This window comes from Panthera uncia, chromosome F2, assembly GCF_023721935.1.
Source record: "Panthera uncia isolate 11264 chromosome F2, Puncia_PCG_1.0, whole genome shotgun sequence".
NCBI lineage: Eukaryota > Metazoa > Chordata > Mammalia > Carnivora > Felidae > Panthera > Panthera uncia.
In genome coordinates, this window is record NC_064812.1 from 54,016,315 (window position 1) to 54,041,152 (window position 24,838).

Below are 24,838 nucleotides of genomic sequence, written 5' to 3' on the forward strand. Positions count from 1 at the left end.
CTGAGCCACCCAGGTGCCCCTCTAGTTGCATTTTTATAAGAAAAAGGGAAGTTAAAAATGTATTTATACATTTATCATTGTAAATATCATCAAATACTATGTTCTTTTACATTAGAATTTTATGGCTTACTGAAAATGCATCAGTTTCAATTTATACAAGGTTCTAATTTTACTGTATGCTCTTTTGTTTATTATAAAAATATGCTATTGAGCAAACCAAACCCAATTAATTCTGTTGATTTCCTCATTTTCTTATTTATTTCATTTCATTTCATTTCATTTCATTTCATTTCATTTCATTTCATTTCATTTCATTTTTAAGCAATCTCTATACCAATGTGGGGCTTGAACGCACAACCTGTAGATCAAGAGTTGTATGCTCCACCACCTGAGCCAGCAGGGTGCCCCAGTTTCTTCATTCTAGATTGAAACTTTTATTTGCATATTTATTCTACATATTTATCACTATACAGTGTCAAAGCTAATATTCTTCAATGACCAAGCCAAATTGCCAAAGATATATTATGTTGGTATTTCTGTTACTAAGTTTTTTGTTTGTATTTGTAAGAGTAATGCATTCTCATAAAAAAATCTATGGGAAATTCCCTAAGTAGGAAAAATTTAAAACTTCATGTGTTTTGATGTATGTTAACTAGACTTCTTGTGATCATTTTGCAATATATACATATATTGAATCGTTATGTTGTATACCTGAAACTAATATATGTCATATGACTAATATATGTTATATGTCAGTTATAACTCCATTAAAAAATTACTACTGAAACTCTAAAACAAACACCTTCACAGGCCCACCAGTCCTTCCAGTCATTTCATGTAGAGATGGATTTTTGTTTTGTTTGTATATGGTTTTAATCATACTCTCTTATATGATTCAAAATCATGAATTTCTCAATTTTATAGCCTAGCATTTTTCATTGCAAAAGATGCCTTATATCTCACTGAATATAACACAGTTTCTTTAAATGTTTCTATTTATTAGATATTTAGGTTGCCTCTTCTCTTTTATCTCTTATAAGTGACACCGCTATGAACATCTTCATGGATAAGACTTCTAGGGTTATCTTTTTTTTTTTTTTAACATTTATTTTTTTGAGAGACAGAGCATGAGCAGGTGAGGGGCAGAGAGAGAGAGACAGAATCCACAGCAGCCTCCAGGCTCTGAGCTTTCAGCACAGAGCCCGATGTGGGGCTCAAACCCACAAACTGTAAGATCATGACCTGAGCTGAAGTTGGATGTTTAGTGACTGAGGCACCCAGGTGTCCCTAGGATTATCTTTTTATGAAGGATTAAGTGGAATAACTAGGATGAAGGGTTTTGGTATTTTTCAGTCTTATGTGAATAGATTGAGCATTTTATGTTTATTAATAGTGTTTTTTGGTAAATTGTCAGTTTCTTTACTTAGCTTATTTATCTGTTGGGATTATAGTGTCTTCCTGGTAAGGGTATATGAGCTTGATTTAATATATTGCTCATCTTTTATTTTAAAAATACTTTTTTATGGGGGGCGCCTGGGTGGCTCAGTCGGTTGAGCGTCCGACTTCGGCTCAGGTAACGATCTAGCGGTCCGTGAGTTCGAGCCCCGCGTCGGGCTCTGGGCTGATGGCTCAGAGCCTGGAGCCTGCTTCCGATTCTGTGTCTCCCTCTCTCTCTGACCCTCCCCTGTTCATGCTCTGTTTCTCTCTGTCTCAAAAATAAATAAACTTAAAAAAAAATTTAAAAAAAAAATACTTTTTTATGGGCACCTGGGTGACTCTGTCGTTTAAGTGACTTGACTCTTGATTTCAGCTCAGGTCATGATCTCACATAGCATGCTGACAGTGCAGAGCCTGCTTGGGATTTTCTCTGTCTCTGCCCCTCTCCCACTCTCTCTCAAAATAAATAAATACACTTAAAAAAATACTGTTTTATTATGGAAGTAATTGAGGCTTATTGTAAAATACAAATTAAGATAAATTAATGGAAGAAAACAAAGATCACCTTGTGAAAACATTTTAATATATGTGTAAAAAAAGTTCCTAACAAAAATCTTATTTTTTTAACTTGTTTTATTTTTTATTTTTTTAAATTTACATCCAAATTAGCATATAGTGCAACAATGATTTCAAGAGTAGATTCCTGAGTATCCCTTACCCATTCAGCCCATCCCCCCTCCCACAACCCCTCCCGTAACCCTCAGTTTGTTCTCCATATTTTTTTTATATAATTTATTTTTTATTTTTTAAAATTTACATCCAAATTAGTATATAGTGAAGCAATGATTTCAGGAGTAGATTCCTTAATGCCTCTTACCCATTTAGCCCATCCCCCCCCCACAACCTCTCCAGCAACCCTCAGTTTGTTCTCCATATTTATGAGTCTCATCTGTTTTGTCCCCCTCCCTGTTTTTATATTACTTTTCTGTCCCTTCCCTTATGTTCATCTGTTTGTCTCTTAAAGTCCTCATATGAGTGAAGTCATATGATTTTTGTCTTTCTCTGACTCATTTCACTTAGCATAATACCCTCCAGTTCCATCCACATCGTTGCAAATGGCAAGATTTCATTCTTTTTGATTGCCGAGTAATACTCCATTGTATATATATACCACATCTTATTTATCCATTCATCCATCGATGGACATTTGAGCTCTTTCCATACTTTGGCTATTGTTGATAGTGCTGCTGTAAACATGGGGGTGCACGTGTCCCTTTGAAACAGCACACCTGGGTCCTGTGGATAAATGCCTAGTAGTGCAATTGCTGGATTGTAGGGTAATTCTACTTTTAGTTTTTTGAGGAACCTCCCTGCTGTTTTCCAGAGTGGCTGCACCAGCTTGCATTGCCACCAACAATGCAAAAGAGATCCTCTTTCTCTGCATCCTCACCAACACCTGTTGTTGCCTGAGTTGTTTATTTAGCCATTCTGACAGGTGTAAGGTGGTATCTCATTGTGGTTTTGATTTGTATTTCCTGATGATGAGTGATGTTGAGCATTTTTTCATGTGTCGGTTGGCCATCTGGATGTCTTCTTTGGAGAAGTGTCTATTCATGTCTTTTGCCCATTTCTTCACTGGATTATTTGTTTTTTGGGTGTTGAGTTTGATAAGTTCTTTATAGATTTTGGATACAAACCCTTTATCTGATATGTCATTTGCAAATATCTTCTCCCATTCTGTCGGTCGCCTTTAGTTTTGCTGATTGTTTCCTTCGCTGTGCAGAAGCTTTTTATTTTGATGAGGTCCCAGTAGTTCATTTTTGCTTTTGTTTCCCTTGCCTCTGGAGATGTGTTGAGTAAGAACAAAAATCTTATTTTTGAATACTATCTTATAACTACTTTCCTCCCAGTAGATCTGTAATTAATGTCATAAACAAAAGTGTTGAAGACTACATAGGATTCCATTACTATAACTTATTTAAGTAGTCCCCTATGGATATATATTGATGTTTTTTCCAGTGTTCTCTATTTTCATAAACAACATTTCAGTGACAATTCTGTTTGTAAATCTTGGGATGATCATCTGTTTTTTGTTGTTTTTTTTTATTAAATTCTTTGGAGTAGAGAACTAGAAAGGATGTATATTATTTAAAAATTTATGCGTATTTCCAGTTTGCCACAAAGTATTTCTCTTTTTAATACTAGGTGCTAGTTTATTTTTCATGTTTGTCAATCTAATGTTATATCGTTTTATTTTCTATAAATTTTTTTAATGTTTATATTTGAGAGAGAGAGAGACAGAGTGCAAGCAGGAAGGAGCAGAGAGAGAGGGAGACACAGAATGTGAAGCAGCCTCCAGGCTCTGAGCTGTCAGCACAGAGCCCGACATGGGGCTCAAACTCATGGACTGTGAGATCATGACCTGAGCTGAAGTTGGACACTTAACTGACTGAGCCACCCACATGCCCCCATATGTCATTGTTTTAATTTGCATTTTTGAGGCACTGATGAACACGTTGCCATTTATTTAATTCTGACATGAATTTTATATTCTGGTTTCATTAGTTCATTCCAGTTGATCATTAATATTTTTTATTAATCACTTTATCACTTTATACCCTTTTTCATAATGATTGAAACTGTTTACTTTCAGTTTATTGTTCATTACTTTTGCCGTAGAAAATTTTTCTGTTAGCATATATTTTATATATTTTTTCTTTTATAGTTTCTGATTTGGTTGTCATACTTGGACCATTGCCTCCATGGAAATATTGGCATATGTTCCCTTCTGTATTTTATAGTTTTATATTTCAGTTTTAACTTACTTTAAACCATTTGAAATTTATTTTCTAATAACTCATTTACCCCCGAGCCCCTCACCATAATAATTGCAAATATTCACTGAACCTTCTTTCATTGTTCCTAAGACCCACATTTCTTTGCATTTTAATCTCCCTTACCTCCTTGAAATCACTGTTTGGGCAGGTGACACTTGTGACATAATTGTCATTGCCTGCCCATATGCCAGTTTAGTTTTGATTGTATTACATTTTTCTCCCTGCTACCTAAATGTAGATTGTTTCTTTGAAAACTTTTGTATGCTGAAATGGCATTAAGTGAAGAGGCAATTACCATTTCATAAACTGGAAATCTTTGGATTGCTTTTGGTTAGTGAAAACAGGTATTAATGTAGGTCTTTGGTAAAAGTGAAGTGGTTTAAGGCAAATTTTTGTATAGTGGGGGAAACATTATTATCTTTTTTTGTTTATTTTGAGATAATGTCCTTGATAAGCTGTATATTACATGTATTGGGTCATTCTCTCTCTCTTTTTTTTTTTAAGTAAAATAGATTAGGAAATATGAGAACGCACTATACAGATTAAAACTAGTTATTGCTTTTGGGAAACTTACTTCAGTTGTGTGAATATGTGTGTGGAAAGGGATCTTTATGAGGGAGCTGGGTTGTGATATAAATTGTTTCTTACTTTGTTAGCCACCATTGTCCAGAGATTGTAATGGTGAGACCAAAGGCAACTATGGAAAATTGTAACCACTACCAACAAGAAAGGACAAAATGGCAGGTCCTGGAATGTGATAAAAAGTTCAGACTTCTGTGTACCAGCCGCCTGTCTCTTCTGAGGATCTTCACCCTCTCTTTCTGCTCTTAGTCACCCTTCCTCATGGCCATTCAACTGCCTGCTGCTATTACCAAAGTTCTGGACTGTGCTTGGCAGAAACACCTATGGGGGTTAGTGATGCTTGGCCAAATTTTTCCAGTCTCTGCTTCACACTTTGTACTTATAGATGTTAACTTGCCCTGGCCTCCCAGAAGCACAGTAGATAGAAGCAAAGCCCCTTACTGTTCAGAATGTATAGTTTACAGCAGAGTTTAAAACTGCTCCCAGATTGCTTACCACAAACCCACTGGGACAATAACTGTTATCTTTACAAAATAGTTGTAGAAGCTAGCTTTCATTTTCTTTTCCAAAGCAGCATACTGCATTTTCTCTGCCCTGTTGAATACCCATCCACTTTTCCTCTAAAAAATCGTTTTTTTTTTTTCCTTCTAGTGAATGAAAGTATATAGATTTCACCTAATTAGATAAATTCTAATTCAGTTTTGGGAAAATTTAATCTTTTCTTTTTTGTTCATACTTAATATTTTCCAACATTTTAGAATGTTTGACATATATCTGTAGCCCATGTGTAATATTTTCATATGGCTTAAATAATAAAGGGAATATTTACTACATGGTAACCCTTTTAAAGCTATCTTTGTGCGTTCTGAACTCTGCATCTGAATTTCATATACTAGTAGTGTGTGGTTTTTAGAAAACATATTTATCAATACTTGGGTTTTTTCTTCAGTAACCTCTTAGCAAAAAATAAGGAGTTTATATTTATGATATGATTAATTGTTATGATTTTTTTTAAGGTTTTGTTTTAAGTAACCTCTACACCCAGTGTGGGGCTTACACTTAAAACCCCAAGATGCAGAGTTGCATGCTCTACTGACTGAGCCAGGCAGGTTCCTCTGTTAATGATTCTAAAAGCAATAGCTTTTTGGGGCGCCTGGGTGGCTCAGTTGGTTAAGTGGTCGACTTCAGCTCGGGTCATGATCTCACAGCTTGTGGGTTCGAGCTCCATGTCAAGCTCTGTGCTGACAGCTCAGAGCCTGGATCTGCTTTGGAGTCTGTGTCTCCCTCTTTCTCTCTGCCCCTCTCCTGCTCACATGCTCGCTCTCTCTCTCTCTCTCAAATAAATAAATAAATAAACAAACATAAAACATTTTAAATAAAAGCAAGAACTTTTTGAGTGGTGGGAATGTAAAATGCTTCGGCCACTTTGGAAAATAGTTTGGTAGTTCCTTAAATACTTAAACCGAGTTACCATATGGCCCATCCTTTCTACTCGTAGGGATATAACAAAAGAAATGAAACAGATTTATTCATAATATCCACAAGGCGGAAACAACTCAAATGTCTACCAACTGATGAACTGATATATATGGATGGATCCATATGAGAGTACTATTGAGTCATAAAAAGTAATGAAGTACTGATATATCGCAACATGACATGGCTGAACCTTGAAAACATTATGGCAAGTAAAAGAAGCCAGTCTAAAGGACCACATATTGCATGATTTCATGTATTTGAAATGTCCAGAATAGGTAAATTTATAGAGGCAGAAATTAGTTGATTAGTTGTGCTGCGGGGTGGGAGGATGAGGAGAGCGGCTTAAGGGAGTGATAACTAAGAGATACTGAGTTTCTTTTTGGAGCAATGAAATGTTAAAAAATCCATTGTGATATTGGATGCATGGCTCTTTAGTGAGTGTACTTAAAGCCATTGAAGTGCTTACTTTAAATGGGTGAAGTGTATGGTGAATTATAGTTTAATTTAAAAAAAGTTTTAATTATATTTTAATATAATTGTAATTTATTTAAAAAGAACTTTTGGGGGTTCCTGGCTAGCTCATTTAGTAGAGCATGTGACTCTTGATCTCAGGGTCATGAATTCAAGCCTTATATTGGGCCTAGAGATTACTTCAGTAGCGTAGTGCAATATAATCAGAGGGGGGGAAAAAACCCACAGAAAAACCAGGAAGTCAAAAAAGAACTTTTCAGTGTAAGAATGGCAATGTAAAGAAGTCAAAAGTTGTAGTTTCTTTGTTCTGCTTTGTGAACCTGAGCAAGTCGTGCACCCTCTGTGGTTCTTAGTCCTTTTCTCTCATTGATTTTTAGAGCCCTCCCAGCTCCAAAAGCTCTGATTTTAATTTGGGGGGAAATGATCTGATTATAACGGCTAACAAATATGCCCTTCCACACACTGATTGCTCTTATTCAGGGTTTTCCCAAATTGTAGCCATGCTGATTTTGTAGGACTAATCCTGTTGTCCTCCTCTCTCTTATCATAGCTCCTAAAGGAAAGTCCATTGTTTGTTTATATTAAAGGCAGCATTTTCCCAACATTACTATACAGTGCAGTTTACCTCATTTTTTAGCCCAAACAATACATGTGGTGCCACTGAGTCTACTGTGTAATAGCTTGAGTGACTTCTTTGTAAAACATGCTAAGAGTAGCCCTTGGTGCTGCAATGTTAGTCAGAGTATCTCAGCAAATAACCACAGACTTTATTTATAGCAATGTATGTTTTGGATTTATAACATTTTATCTGTTATAGACATGGTATATTATTTGCTTGGTTACTTTATAATTGTGATAGTTTCATGCCACCCACTATAGGTTGTTCTGCAGTGGTTATTCTAACCACAAATTAAGGAGTTATTTTTCTGTGGTTTAGTTATACACAAGGATTATATTGCAAGAGTTGCTGGAGCCCAAGTTCTGTAAACAGTTTCTTTGGAAGAAGTCTTTGCCTAAGAGACTGACTAGATTGTTGGTACTCAAAACATTGAAGGACAGAAATTAGAGGAGCAAACACAACTTGTCAATGATAACATTGTTGAACATTGTTCTATAAAATGTCAGAGGAGGAATTTGCCAAGTGTTCTCCATGTTGCTGTATGGCAGCAGCCTTTTCAGCAGGACAGATGTCAGGGATTTTCCTACACCTAGAGCTTTTGTGCATGCTTTTTGAGGTAATGGGCCCACTTGAGAGAGCATTGAGGCACATTGTCTACGAAGATTTATACATGAATGTGCAAACACACATTTTACATTTAATCTTGGGGGGGGTTCACAGATTCCCCCAACCCATTAACCTGTAGAGACCCATAAACTTAGGTGAAAACCCATGATCTGGAGGTCTGGGAGCATGATGGGTTTTCTCTTCTGGAGTCACAAAAGGTGATGATTTAGAGGTGGACCCCTCTGTTCCTTACAGCAGTGTAAAAGGGTATGCAGTGTTGCTGACCTTGGGTCAAGATAGAGGCTGTTCCCAAGATGAGCAGCATAGGAATGCCTCGCACACGCCTGGCTCTTTTGTTTACTGCTGTATGCAGGCATGTATGATAGTAGGCGCTTGGTAAATATTTATCGGAGGAATGAATGGGTTCTGCAGGAGAGCTCATTTCACTCTAGTTTGTTTCTACTGTTTCTTGGTAACTGATATGTTGGAGGCAGAATAAGAAAAATAGGTAGGAATGCTTCTAGTAGTGATGTAACATTACAGAAGATGCTCATGTTGCGTCCAAGCACAAAATTAGCTTTCCTCTTTACTTCTCACCTTGCATAACTGTGATTTGTTTTTCTTTTATTGCAGACAAGCAAGTTTTCCTGTCACTCTGTCCTTTCCATGTCAAATATTACCTTTGCAATCAAAGAAAAAGCAGGCTTTATAAAAAGTTTTTGTACTGTTTCTAGATATTTTGAAAACTACAGGATTTCTTGAAATATGTTTTTGGCTAAAAGTCTGGTTTTATAAGTAATGGAAATTTTGTTCTGTGAGACTCCATTCCAGATTTTTCAGTTCTTTTTCTATACATTTAGAAAATAATGGCCCAAAGCTAGACTCAACTACTTCCTTTCTTTTTTGAAATTCAAATAGGTATCTAAGATTCCCAAGTTGTTTCTGCCTCCCTAGTGAATGAGTATAAAAGACAGTCCTTCCATATAAATAACTTTATTTTCTTAAATAGATTTAGTACATCATCCTTAGTCATCTTTTGAGAAGTAAATAAAAGAAGTTATATTGAAGCTTATGTGTAAATTACTTTTTTTCTCTTGGTTTTGTACCACAGCCAAGAAAGAAAAATCTTAAATTGATTGGCTTAATATAAAAGGCTGGTTCATCGTTTAAGAGATAGGAATAACTTTTAAACAAGAAGCTAGTATATAATGACCAATTGCTACAATCCAGGCAAATGCTTTACATGTGTTAATTCCATTAAAACCCTCACAATTATGTTGGACACACGCTATTTTTATTCTTGTTTTACAGTGAGGGCAACTGAAGGCACAGAGAGGTTGAATAGCTTGTCCCAGGCTACGTGTTACTCAACTTACTCATTAGTAATTTGCAGAGCCTGGATTCAGACCTTTGCAGTCTGGTTGTAGAGCCTGTACCCTTACCCGCTGCACGACTTCCTTTTAACCCTCTGTAATCAAGAATAAATAAATACTAGAGGCAGTCCAAGAAAGCTTCACAGAGGAGGTCACATTTGAACTGATTCCTAAAGAATGAGTAGAAGTTCCCAAAGTAGAGAAGAAGGCAGATATGTGGATAGCCAGCAATGTGAAAGTTGTGTTCCTTGAGGAAGGTTGAGAAGGGTGAGTTGCAGGGGACAAGAAGAGAAGGGGATAGGTTGGAATCAGATTGTGAACTGACTTTTGTTATATTCAGGGGCTGGACTTTATATTATAGAGCAGTTTCATAACCCAGATTGATGCTGGGCTGGTTAACTCAGAGTCAAGTGGGGAGTTCGTTAAAAAGGCAAATTCCTAAGTCTCACTCCAGGATGCTCTGACGGAGAAAGTTTAGGATGAGGGCTAGGAGTCTAGGTGGCTCTGATGGACAGGCATGCTTGGGAGCTCTGCTGAAGGCTGTGAGAAACCAGAAGAGACTTAAACAGGGATGTGACAAGGACAGAATTTTGCTTTAGAATGGAAATTATTGAAGCTAGTACAATATCTGCTGGAGGTTTAGGAGCAGCAAGATCAATGAGGAAGCTATCCTAAAAATTCAAAAGAGAATAAGATCTTGAATTAAGATTATGGTATTGTTGATAGAATTGAGGGGACGCATAAGGTATTTCAGAGTAAGAATCCATAGTAAACAAGCAGGAAAGATAAAAAAGAGATAAAGGATAATGTTAAGATTTAAAGACTGAATTTAAAGAGCAAATGGGTGGTTAGCTGGTCTTTACCTGACAGACGAGCAAAATCATTTTGCCACACTAACTTTTCCTTATTTAAATCTGCTGAGTCACAACATTATAAATAATATGTGTCAACGTATATGAATTGAAACGAGGCCCAATGTTTAGTATAGGAAATAAAAAAGATATTTAGTAAAGGCTCCAGGGAGAAGTGGTTTATCAGTTCTTTCAGAAGAAACTCTCTGTCCTAGCCAAATGTAGAGAGGAAGAATTGGCACCATCTTGGGGCACGGCACTTGTTTCTTGCTCCTGCTGAGTGTCTTTTGCAGTTTTCAGTATATATAACAGCGCTTTTAACTGCCCCTGACCACCCAAGCAGTGGTCTGTGGGCAACCATGTTGAAACCATGTGGCCTTTTCCATTTGAATTAGACAGAGTAGGTACCCCAAGCTGGCACCAATCTGAGTTTTATCCCCTGGAGTTTGGAATTGACTATAAGAGAAGGATAATTAGTCTTCTCACAGGTGGGCCTTTACTGTGTAAAATCAAGAGCATGAGCATGCCATGCAGACTGGAAGACAGAGGAAGCTGGTTCAAAGAAAGAATGACACAGACATGCGGAGCAAAGAGAGGTGACAATCAGGAGAGAGATGTCCAAGTATCTCGTGACTTCTCAGTTTCTGGGCCCAGCGCTTCTCAAATCTTACTCATGTATCCTTCTAATGAATTCATTTTCTCTCTCTGTCTCTTGAGCTCATTTAAATTAATTTCTATCTCTGGGAGTCCAGAGTCTATCCACACACCAATACTTCCTGCTCTCATCTTCCTTCTTGGCTGTTGTCAAAAGATACGCTATCTTTTGATGTGCTATCTTTTGATGCACCAGGATGTGCTATCAGACGTACAAGGCCCATCTATCATTTTTGAAAAGTATTTAGCCTTTAGACAATGCACTTGGAATCATTGTTTCAAAATACAGGTCAGGCCTTCATATTTTCAGTCCAGCGTACGTGTTTGGATTGAACTTTAGAATTAGTACTTTAGAGTGTGAAATGCAGTGGTGTGCACGCCAACACAAATTTTTAAATTCAGGTAAATATCTGCTGTGTCTCTAAAACTTAATTCAGGGTTCTGAATTGTTCTGTTTGTTTACCTTCTCATTTTCAAATGATTCTTGCCAAGTGTTGTAACCAGTTCATGAAGGTAGAGAAAACGGATTACGCTAACAAAAATACCACGGACTGGGTGGCTTAAACAACAAACACTTCTCTCTCTCCTAGTTCTGGAGCCAGGGAAGTCTCTCGGTCTAGGCGCTGGCAGGGCTGGGGTTGTGACGGCCCACTTCCTGGTCGAGAGACGGCTGTGGATGTGCTGTATTCTCACGTGGCCGGAGGGGCAAGGGAGCTCTCTGGGGTTTCTTTTATAAGGTCAGTGATCCCCTTCTTGAGGTTCTACACTCGTGACCTAATCACCTCCCAAAGGCCACCTCCTCCTGCCATCACCTTTGGGCATTAAGATTTAACATATGAATTTTGAGGGGACAGCAACATTCTGTGCTGTCAGCACAGAGCCTGCTGTGGGACTTGAATTCAAAAACCACGATACCATGACCTGAGCTGAAGTCCGACACTTAACCGACTGAGCCACCCAGGCGCCCCAAGATTGCTTTTAAATGCCTCTGCAATTGCTCAGCAATTTTTAGAAAAGCGTATGTACATCGGAGTAAAAGAAGCCATGTATACCTTCAAGATAGAAAGTGTTAAGGTGTCACACTTACACAGATTATACTTTGGGATAGCCCAGTTGATGAAGGCTCTTAACAGATAGGAAGTAAGATAGGGGCACCTGGGTGGCTCAGTCTGTTGAGTGTCCAGCTCGACTCAGGTTATGATCTCACGGTTTGTGGGTTTGAGCCCTGTGTCGGGTTCTGCACTGATTGCACAGAGCCTGCTTGGGGGTCGGTCTCTCTCTCTCTCTCTCCCTCCCTCTCTCTCTGCCTCTCTCCCTCTAAATAAATAAATAAACATTAAAAAAAGAATTGATTGTAATGAAAAAATATGGGTCACATTTTTATGTATATCATACATGATTATACTATGCTAATCAAGTATTCTTTTTAGGCAGTAAGAGAACTAAAGCCAGACAAACTGCAAGCTGTTAAATAAATTACCTCACAAGACATCAAAGTGCTTTACTAGTATACAGTTTATATAGTACAATTGAGCAAATTTGCTAACTTACATAGTTTTCATCTACTTTTTCATGTTATTTTCTAAATTCCATTATTTCTTTTTTGACTCATGAGTCAAATGTATTTTTTAATTAAATTTAATTTAAATTAACATATAGTATAATAATGGTTTCAGAAGTGTAATTTAGTGATTCATCATTTACATATAACACCCAGTGTTCATCCCAACAAGTACCCTCCTTAATGCCCATCACCCACTTAGCCCATCCCCCCACCCAACACCCCTCCAGCAACCCTCAGTTTGTTCTCTGTATTTAAGAGTCTTTTATGGTTTGCCTCCCTTTTTGTTTTTATCTTATTTTTCCTTCACTTCCCTTATGTTCATCTGTTGTGTTTCTTAAATTCCACATGAGTGAAATCAATCATATATTTGTCTTTCTCTGACTTACTTTGCTTAGCATAATGCATTCTGGTTCCATCCACGCTGTTGCAAATGCAAGATTTCATTCTTTTTGATTGCTGAGTAATATTCCATCATATACACACATGCGCGCGCGCGCACACACACACACACACACACACGTAATTCTTCTTTATCCATTCATCAGTCAATGGACATTTGGGCTCTTTCCATTAATTGGCCGTTGTTGATAGTGCTGCTATAAACATTGGGGTGCATGTGTCTCTTCAAATCAGCATTTTTGTATCCTTTGGATAAATACCTAGGAGTGCAATTACTGGGTTGTAGGGTAATTCTGTTTTTAACTTTTTGTGGAAACTCCATGCTGTTCACCAGAGTGGCTGTCCCAGTTTGCATTCCCACCAGCAGTGCAAAAGTATCCCCCTTTCTCCACATCCTTGCTAACATCTGTTGTTTCCTGTGTTGTTAATTTTAACCATTCGGACAGGTGTGAGGTGGTATCTCATTGTGGTTTTGATTTGTATTTCCCTGATGATAAGTGATGTTGAGCATCTTTTAATGTGTCTGTTAGCCATCTGGATGTCTTCTTTGGAAAAGTGTCTATTCATGACTTTTGCCCATTTCTTTACTGGATTGTTTTTTTGGGTATTGAAGAGTCTGAGTCAAGTGTGTTTTAAATTTCCAAGCAAGTGGGAATTTTTTATTAATTTTTAGCATAATTGTGATCATAGAAATAACACCAATTTTTGAAATTTATTAAAACTTTCTAAGTTCGGTATCTGGTCAACTTCTGTAACTGTTCCATTTATAAAACAGTTTTGATGGTGATTCTTTTAGTTTTTACAGTTTATAATGAGGCTGTTTTGCCACTTTCATATAAGTTTAGAATTTTCCTGTCTTCTAGATAATTTTCTCCTTTTTTATTATGTAGTGACCCTTTGTACTATAGAAATGTTAAAATAAGCTCGAGTTTTACAAAACCTGATTTCAGTGGTCTGTTTATTTTTTGAGTTCCAGCTCTTTTTTCGTTTTCTGCCTTTCTATAATCCATTCTAAATTACTGACTCAATGATACAATTAGAGAAAATGTTTTTGGTATTTTAACCACTATGTTTGTTTCTTTTTAGCAAAAACTTTGGTCAGTTTACTCGATGTAGCATACTGCTGGATATGGAAGTTCACTACATTTATTTGTAATTTAATTATGACCAAGACCATTCATGAATACTTACATATATTTACAGGTTTAGATTTTAAAGAATAAATTAAATCACAGCCATACAGAATGAACTTTTAAATAAGTGCAAAATTTTACTTCAACTTCTAACATGGTTCTTGCTTTATATTGATGTTCCATTGACCAGTACTGTGAGAGATTTAAACATGGGGAGGCGTTCTCAGAGTTATTGAAATGGGGGACTTTGTTTTCTTTTAAGTGATCACTTATATACTTATAGCATTGATCCTTGAAGTAATTTCTTCATCAATTAACTACTTTGCATTCTCAGAATCATTGCAGATATAATTAACATATAAGATTAAACATATAAGTTTCATATGCATGAAATTAACATATAAGTTTCATAAGCATGAAACTATGGTTGTATGGTGATAAAGAATTATGAAAACAATTAAAGCGTTTCACTTTTGACTCCTACTAGCCTAGCTGTGGTTAGCAACTGCCTGTTTTTCAGAAATGATAAAAGGATATATCTTAAGCATATTCTAATTTACAGTATATTATTATTTATGAGGCTACTGTGGATATATGGTTTGACTCTATGCCAGAACCTTTTAAGAAAGTGACTTCTTTGCTGACTGTAAAAATAATGATAGTACTACTTAGCAGGTTGTTAGAGAGGCTCTCATAAGAATATTAATGAGACAGTATAGTCTAGTGTTGATGAACATAAGATCAGAAGTCACATTGCCTTGGTTTGTTTATAACAATGTGATCTTAAGTGAGTTACTTAATGCTCTGTCCTTCAGTTTCTTCACTGTAAAAATAACAGTATCTCAGATAAATCTCTTAGAAGAATATCTTGCTCGTGGAATAGCAAACAATTAATGTTTGCTGTCGTTTTCTCCTCTTGGAATAAACATCAGGCTGTACACTGATGTAGATTTGGGGGAAAATTCTAATTATATACATTTTTTAAAGTTCTAATAGGTTTGTGCATTATGTATATCTTACATGTATAGCATCCTTAAAGCTTGAATTTATCTATTTACTAGAGACAACTAAAAACAACCTCTGTTTGAAGGGGATATCCTTAGGGACTCAAGGTTCAGTGATCTCAATCACTGGTAAGAATTTTCCTGTAGAGTCATAAATCTAGCAGTTACCTCACTTTGGGAGCAGTGGCAGTATTTGCAGTGTTAGTAGTAGTTGTAAAAGTGCCACAGCGGTACTAATAGCAATTGGGGCTAATGCTCATTATAGACGATATTTATTGGATGTTTACATGGTAACAGGTCCTCTTCTAGGTATCTCACATGTATCAAGTTATCTTCTCAGTAACCAGTAAAATGGGTACTGTTATTTTCTCAATAATACTGTTTGAATAAAGAAATGGATCAGCGTCCCGTTTTACAAATGCAGATAGTAAAATATGGAGGGGTTATACAAAGTCGCAGTCACACAGCTAGTAATTGGCAGGGCTGGGATTTGAACACTCTTATTCCAAAACATGTACACATAAATACAGATGCAGTTCTTGGCAGAATGTTTTAGCTAACATGTCTTGGCTAACATGTTTTAGCTTAGGGCAATGACGTTTCTTTCAGCACTGGAGCTTATCCCTTGCTTTAGCCAGCTAGGTTTTCTTGGCCTACTGGCCGAGCTGACTAGTCTTAAGCCTTACAGAAGCTGTCTGTTCATAGTCTCCACTGAATTGCCTTAGAATTCTGTTTTATCGCTGGGTTTGGTTCTTTGTTGCTATACCCCCATTACTTGGGAAGTAGGCATAAAGGGAGATGTGTATGAACGTGGGGCAGTATGATGTTAATATACACAGGGAGTGAACTGTCCCTGCCAGCCTTGCTAATGCTGTTCACACGCTGCCTGGATCTTGCCTTTTCACCTGCTTCCTGGCCGTATTCCAATGGTCTTTGTTGAGTCCTGACCGCCATTACTTATTTCCCTACTTCAAACCAGTCCTGATGTCTCTCTGCACTTAATGTAAGCCTTTGAAAAATAAATACGATAGAAAAGAGAAAGCAACCAATAATTTGATCAGTATACTGTATTAGTATCAAATTAATGGTAATCATTCTAGACACGCTAAGTAATGCCTTCTTTGTATTTTAACTCAGAAATCACTTTACTCATGTAAGCTGGGAGAGGAGGAGTTGTATCTAGTGACTTTCCAGTTCTCACTTGCCCTGTCATGTGCCTATGGATACAACTGCTGGCCACAGGGAAGAGCGCGGAGCATTCTTCCGCCTTCACTTCCTCGGCTCTTTAGCCCCCATTGAGCTGTGAACAGTGGCTGAGGACAAAAGCTGTATACACTTTACAAACAGAGCACCAAAGCGGCAGTACACTGAGTCATTCTTCGCTCTGTGTGAGAACTGAGGGGGACTCTATTCATTTCCTTTGTGCTGGTGTCTGTCAACAGCGCTGTTTGAGGCAAGGCCTATTGTGCTGGCCAGTGTTTCTTATTGACCTAAGTCTGTGCCTGCTATGTTCCCAGGGTCGAAGTTGCGAGTGAGAGAATGTTTGAAAAGGGGTAATCATAGGCTAAATGCATTTTGCTGCATTGTCATCTGACCTATTAAATCTAAACTGTGGTCTACGTTAATGCAAACAGGTAATTATACAGTCACAGCTGCAGCTATTGACATCTGGTTACCGCCCCATAGGAAAAAAAATATGTGCTTTTTGTCCTGTGTCTAGGTTCTTATATGCTGGACATTAATGATTTTTAACTGAAAATAGATCGTGGATTAGGAGGACTAAAAGATCAACAGGGTGGATACTTTAAAATAGCTGCTGCATCGCTGTTTGCACCTCTTTTCCTTTGATAACACAGGGCTTTCCCATGACTCCAGAGTAATCTTGGTTCAGTTTTCGTTTTTAAGGAGTGTAAGATAAAGATAATTTTTATGTCTTCATCCTGCATGATCTCATCGTTATACTAAGTCACTTGGAAAAGTTTGCCTCTCATAGCTTCTTTTTGCTTGTTCACCTACTGCTTTTGCTCATTGTGTTTAATTGCCCAGCTCCCCCAGCATAGGATGGTATTTGCAAGAGATCCACGGTCCCCGATCATGACAAGTACGATGGGGTGCATTGAGCCTTATGGCTATTAATTATGTTAATAAAGTCTACCCTTTCTAGTTTCTTTCGGCATTCTAAAGAGCAAAAGTTAGGAACAAATCAGTCCTGGAGAAGTGCTACTTTTCTATTAGAAGAACAAAATGTTTAGATATGTGTTCCCACCAACCATGAAAATCCATTTACCACTGGAGCACTCTATTCATATATTTTCATTCACCTCCACACTTTGTTATTTAACAAAATTTATTAAAACCTGGTAGGTGATGGACTTTGTGCGAGGTATTGGGCATAACTTAAAAAATAAGGATCTGTAGTCTTAGTGTTCCTAAATCATTCTCACAAGTAGCATTATGAGGTGTATCGAGAGTGGAACTGACGCCGGAGATGGAAGAAAACTATTTTAAGACTTTGTACCTTCCAGGCTTTTATGTTTCGACCCTTTCCGTCTCCTAATGTTTTGATGCCGTATCTCTCTAAGTGGATAGTTACACATCTCATTGGGACCTTGATGAGAAACCATTCAGGAGACCTAAGTGCTCGGATCATGCCAACTTTTGAATCAGAGTCCAGTAAACTGGGCTCAGCTCATGCCTTCTTGCTGCGTGCGGCTTAGCATGCGAGGGCTGATGGCTCTGGGCTCTTTGTGAGCTTGTAGTTCTTCAAAGGATGACAGTTCATCATCACCTCCTGCATCCTAGGTTCTGGAGACACAATGATGAATAATATAAAACTCTTAACCCTCAAGGAACTCAGATTAAATACCTTATTTTTTTACCATCCTGGCCACAAGCACAATTTTGAAAAAAATAAAAAAGGCATAGTGATTGAATTTAAGACTAAATAATACAATAAAAAGTCAAATACTAAATATGTTCTGCCTCTGAAATGTGGGCCAATAATGAAGAAGTATTCCTTCTACTTTAAAAATGTTTTCTGTTAATGTCACTAAGTAAATTTGGCGTCTTCTACGTGGAACACTGTGTGGAATTAAAATATTTACTAAAATGCATGGCAGTCATCATCTTAACCCTTGGAAGTGAAAACTGTTTTCAGATTCTTATAATGAAATCTTTCTTACAAATATTTTTTAAATTTTTTACTGCTGCTGTTTCATATACAGAATTATTGTAACATACCAAGTACAAAAGGCTTCAAAAGGCTTTTCATATTTGTGAGAAATAACGAACCATATGCTATCTTGCAGAAGCCTTGATTTGGAAAGAACGTGGCTCTTGGCCAGCAACCAATTAAGCATCTCTTTTGTTTTGGCCATCTTGTGGTGTTTCATAGGTGTGAAATTTTCTGTCTTCACCAGATAGGGATATTCCTGTGTATCCACAACAGTTATTAGGGAAAGCAGGCGACTTTGGTGCTGCTTTCCTACAAAGTAATAGGAATTGTAACTACGTGTAATCAACACATAAAAAGAAGGGGGGGAAAGCTATTGGGTTAAAATGTGGATATGAATTTGGCACTGGAGAGCTAAAAAGTGACTCCTGTCACTTTGGTCCATTTAAAATTGCCTTCCTCTTAATAGCAAGATGAAGGCTGAACATCTGTAGCAGATGTCTGTTGCTCAGAGAATATAGAATGAGAAAAAAATTAATTATATGTTGTGTATATAGTGGATGCTCTGTTGTCAAAAAGAGAAAATAATTAGCCTGACTAATCAATTTCCTGCATTTCTCCTGAATCCAATTTAGAAATTCTCACATTATCTTCAAATACAAATCTTCCCTGATACCAGATTGTATGGGCTCGATTAGCTTACTTAGCGTTCCTCTTATGTAACTTTACTTGCTTCTCATTAGAGCAAAATTAACTTTTCATTCAGGATATAGTAGTTAAACAGAGTTATGGGCCTTGGGTCTGAAGATTGCAATCAGGGAAGGCTGGCCTCAACAGAGAGTTTCCTTTCACCCATTTTGACCATTGTCACTGCTTCCCCTCATTCATCCTCATTGCTGTTGATCTTAGCAAGAGACCCAGAGACACTATTGCTTTGCTTACAAATAAGGGTTTATGTTTGATCTTTTCATTTTGTAAAAAAAGATAAAGCACCTACATCTTAAAAGGGCGCTTTCTTTTCTTAATGAACAGCAGTGGCTCTGGGAATTTCAAAAAGCTCTATAATGTTTTGTTCACATGGTGAAAAGGATTCACCACAGACATTGGGATCAAATACTTGTTTTCTTTTTCTTAATGGAAACGTATTTCCCTACGATTAAACATGATTAAAATTTAGAATTCTTCTGCACTTTTCTCCAAACCCTAACAAATACGACCAAACTACACATATATTTTGGAGTGGTTCTCTGATCAGTAGCTTCAGCTGTTGGGTTTCTCCCGCTTTACAGTAAGTACTGGTAGCAAGTACTAGACTTTGGGTACCTGCACATAACATACCACTCACCCCCCCACCCTCCGCCCCCGTTGTGCATCGGAACAGTCTGGTACATATCTTTATCTTTGAGGAAAGTGAAAGCTTATTGGAGTGTTTTGCAAATAATTATAGGTGGGTGTAGTGCAGAGAGGGTTAACCGTCCGGCATTTTCAGTGGCTTAATTAGACTCTGGCAAAGCGCCAGGATCAGTAGAAAAGGGGACAACCACAGAAACCAGTGGGTTTCAGCATCTTGGCAAGATCTGGAGCATTCAGCAGTAGTCTGTGCTTGTGCCTACCTGTTGTGGGAAAGTGAGAGGCTGTCCAGACAAGGGACAAAGCAGCCGGCATTTTCCCATCCAGCTTTCCTATTGTATTTGTCTCTTGAAAAAAGAGGCAGGAGTACCTGTCATCAAGCACGACTTCTGTAGTGAGTCACTGCTCAGTGCTTTGCTCCATTCAAGGAAGGGCTAGTTTAAACCCACTGAGGAAAGCCCTGTTGTCTCTCTGAAACTGCACCGTGTGGAGAGCAGTGTTCCCTATAAAACAGGATGTTGTCAGGATTTGAAGTTTGGGAGTGATCCATGGAGAGATTTGGCAGTGTTGAGAAGTTTCAGTCAGCCAATGTTTAGGCTCTGTGTTTTCAAGAAAGGAAAGTACTATAGTTTCAATGTTACTAACTGTTACTGGTAAAAGAAATATTGGTCATAAGATTATGAGCCTTTGAAATAAAATATTACAAATACTTATTTTTGAAAACATATACACTCGTTTTGTGAAGTATACAAATCCAAAAAAGGTCAAGGACTGTAATTCAATATTTTCTACTTGTCTTACTGGGTAAAGTACATTGATTTCTTACTTGGATCATTCATAACTCAAGGTTTCAGGAATAAAGCTTCTATAGTATCCTTTCTTTTATACCAAAACCCATATTGTAAATGTGCTTGAATTTCTATCTGCCAGGAAAATTTTCTGGATAAAATTATTTCAGATAGAGGAAACCATTTTGTATTAGAAACCTCTGTCTGTCCCATTTATTTAGAGTTGTACTATTTAATCTCTCGGGGTGAAATCCAACTTTAAAAAACTATGTATATGCAACAAAAATATAACTTAAAGTCTTGTAGTTCTTAGAAAAAGCTTCATTAGAGTCTTTTTAATTAGAAAAGCCAATTTTCCCAGACTCTTAAAAATAGGTGGAATATCTCCCTGAGAAAAAGAAATTTTTTTTTCATGTTTTATAGCCTTTGTATAACAAATATTTCCAACACTTAGCCTATGACCTGTGTTTTGAAGGATTACTTAATATGGTGCTATTTTACTACCGTAAGAAAATTAATAACAGTATTTTGGAGCAGATTTACTGCCACAATTAAAGTCAGATTAACAATAGAATGTTCTTAGTTCAGTAAGCTTTGTTGCATTAAGAGAACACAATCCTGTACATTCTGATGTTTTATATGCTCACATGTGAAAACAGAAAAGAATTTCATTTTAAAGTCGGTTTTGTAGCTGCAGTCATTAAAATGCATACTGCCATTGTTCATCCCACACATTTCTTTTGGTACTCATTTGTAGACAACCTTGTATTATTTCTGTAACTCACATAGCCTCCCAAACTAGATCGTAACCCCATGTTTCTGCTGAAGGCAGTGTTGGTATTAAGACTCATAGTGAACTGTTATTAACTTTAGTCGTGTAATTTGCTTGAATCAAGTGAGCTGAGAAAATCCAAACTAGTTTTGGTATACCCCTGGGGGTTAAATTTGAAACGTTTCTTATAAGATCTAAGAAGAATTCACCTGATTCTTTATGCTAGCAGGATCCAGTGTCTGTGGTATAGATAACACATCACGTGTGTTATTATTTTAGCTGTGTGCACAGAGTAGATAGAGTAACAGGTCACCTGTCATTCTCTAAATCAGTTTGTGTTGTTAATATGCTCATCAGCAAAGTCTCCAGCCTCTCTTTTTTCATTCAAGAAAAACTCAACAAAGTCAATTAGTGATTCTTTCTCAGTAAATGTCTTTAAAAAACTGTTTGGTGTAACAAGTAAAATTAGTTAGCAATACAAACTTTCTATTTTTATTAAAATTTTTAAATTTTTATTGAAGTATTGTTGATATACAATTAGTCAGATGTACAACAGTGATTTGACCAGTGTGTACATTGCAAAATGCTCGTCATGTTTAATCACCATCTGTTGCCATACAAAGTTATTGCAGTATTATTGACCGTGTTCCCTGTGCTGTACTTTTTATCCCCATGACTTACTTATTTTATAACTGGAAATTTGTACCTCTTAAACCCCTTCACCCATTTCACACATCTCCCCACCCACCTCCCCTCTAGCAACTATCACGTCTCTGTATTTATGAGTCTGTTTCTATTTTGTTGTTGTTGTTTGTTTGCTTTACTTTTATATTCTACACATAAGTGAAATTATTTGATATTTGCCTTTCTTTGTCTGACTTACTTCACTTTCATAATACCCCTGTGTTTATCCATGTTGTTAACAAGGGGCAAGATCTCATTCCTTTTCGTGGCTAATATTCCACTGTGCCTGCATACCACATCTTCTGTGGCCATTCATTTACCACTGGACACTTAAGTTCCTTCCATATCTTGGCTATTGTAAATAATGCTGCAATAAACATATGGGTGTATATATCTTTTTGAATTAGTGTTTCTGTTGTCTTTAGATAAATACCCAGAAGTGGAATTACTGGATTGTATGGTACTTCTCTTTTGAGTTTTAAAGGAACCTCCATGCTGTTTTCTGTAGTAGCTGCACCAGTTTACATTTTTACCAACTGTGCACAAGGGTTGCCTTTTCCCCTCATCCTTGTCAACACCTGTTACTTCTTGTCTTTGGTACTATCCGTTCTGACTGGTGTGAGGTGATACCTCATTGTGGTTTTGGATTTGCATTTCCCTGATGAATTGTGATGTTGAACATCTTTTCATCTCTTTGTTGGCCATCTGTATGTCTTCTTTACAAAAATGTTTATCCAGGTCCTCTGCCCATTTTTAATCAGATTATATGCTTTTTGGTGTTGAGTTGTATTAGTTCTTTATATAATTTGGATATTAACCCCTTGTCAGATAGATCATTTGCAAATATCTTTTCCTGTCATTAGGATGCCTTTTTGTTTTGCTGATGATTTCCTTTGCTATGCAAAAATCTTTAGTTTGCCCTAGTCCCAATTCATTATTTTTGCTTTTATTTCCCTCTCCTGGGGAGATAAAAATACACCTGAAGCTGCTGTCCATGAGTTTACTTCCTGTGTTTTTTTGTTTTTTTGTTTTTGTTTTTGTTTTTTTTTAGAGATTTTATGGTTTCAGTTCTTACTTTTAGGTCTTTAATCTGTTCTGGGTTTATTTTTGCATATGGTAAGAAAGTGGTCCAGGTTTTTGTTTGTTTTGCTTTGTTTTTTAAGATTTTATTTTTAAGTAGTCTCTACACCTAAGGTGGGGCTTGAACTCACACCCCCAAGATCAAGAGTCGCACGTTCTACCAACTGAGCCAGTCAGGCACCCTGAAAGTGGTCCAGTTTTTAAAAATTATTAAAACGGCTCTTGAGTTCCTCTGAATCTCAACATTTTCTCCTTCACTCGGGGATCTCTTTTCATATTATGCTAACTGGGCGAGATTTTCAAAAGTGATGATAACGTGCTTCTCTTCTAGCTCTTACTTTTGAAAACGTTGCAAAAGACAAAGAAGTTGTAATACAGCATGGCTGAACCCTGAGAACATCATGCTAGGTGAAAGAAGCCAGTCTTCAAAAGCTGTACATTATATGGTTTCATTTATGTGACTAAATGAAATAGATCCAGAATAAGCAATAGAATAAATCCAGAATAGGCAAATTCATAGAGACTGAACATGGATTTGCCATTGCTACGAGCCAGCAAAGAGGGGAGTGGGGTGAGACTGTTAATGGGTACAAGGTTTCTCTTTGGGGTGATGAAATGGTCTAAAATTAGATTGTGGTAATATGGTATAACTCTGAATATGCTAGAAATCACTGAATTATATATTTTAAATGAGTATATTTTATGATATGTTAATTATATCTCAAAGCTGTTTAAAAAGCTTTTATTTAATGGGAAATAGTTTCTTACATAGATAATGACTGGCATAGATTTTAGTACCTGAAGTGGACTGCTGCTCTAAAAAGAACCTAAAAATGTATAACCTCTCCCAAAGTGTACCCTACTTGACAGTAGTAAATATGTTGTATGTGAACTAAACCGTTAGCCTAGCTTCATTTTAATAGCTTGTAATAGTACCCACAATATAATAGCGTTAATCTGGATAGTTCTGAAAGTTGACTGTTTAAAAGACTTTGTGGCTTCTTGGGCTACATTATTAAGAGGGTTAAAATGTATTTATTTAGCAAGTATTTTTGATTTTCTAGTGTACACCAGATACTGTCGAGATGTTAAAGATACAGAGATGACTCAAGTATAGTTCCTGCCCTCCAGGGTTCACCATTAGTAGAATGGGCAGACAAAAGCAAAGCGTGCCACAAAGTGTGGCAGTGTCATACTTGATGTCGTAAAGATATGGCTATCCTTTTATAGCCGACTGAGGTTTGGGAGGTGGGGAAAGAAAGTGCTGTGCTCTACCTCAAGATGTTTTTTTGAGATTCTTTGAGAAGAGGACTCTGATCTAAGTTGAAGGGAAAAGAGAATGTGCCAGAGAGAAAGGGCCCTCTAGGTAGAGAGATGGAATAGCTTATGCTAAGGAATAGGGGCCAGCTGAAAACCAATAACCCAGACCATTCAAGAATTGCAGGTGGTCAAGGTCACATCTGAGCTCGGGGTTCATATGAGTGGAGCTGCGGTAGGAGGGGAGCTGCCCCAGGAGTGCGGATAGGCTCTATCACCAAGGACCTTATAGACTTTGCTAAATTCATTAAGGAACAGCTCTAAGACCTGTTTATTTATTATTTAATTATTTATAATCACCCAGTGTAAGTGCAGAAATTATGTAGTATTCGGTATAGCCTTTTATTTATTTATTCATTTATTTATTTATTTTTAATGTTTTATTTATTTTTGAGACAGAGACAGAAGCATGAGTAGGGGAGGGGGAGAGAGAGAGGGAGACACAGAATGAGAAGCAGGCTCCAGGCTCCCAGCTGTCAGCACAAAGCCCGATGTGGGGCTTGAACTCACGAAATGGGAGATTATGACCTGAGCTGAAGTGGGAAGCTTAGCCAACTGAGCCACCCAGGCACCCTGAGCCTTTTATTTTTTAAATGAGGATACTAAGGGCCAGTGAACTTTGCCCAAAGTGAGATAATCTGAGGTAAAACCAGGACCGAAACCTGG

General features: G+C 37.2%; 1 protein-coding gene across 1 annotated transcript in view; it reads left to right on the forward strand.

Moving 5' to 3' along the window:
- MRPS28 (mitochondrial ribosomal protein S28) overlaps nt 1-24,838 on the forward strand; it is a 106,358-nt gene that overhangs the window by 40,993 nt on the left and 40,527 nt on the right. The gene's annotated exons all lie outside the window — the stretch shown is intronic.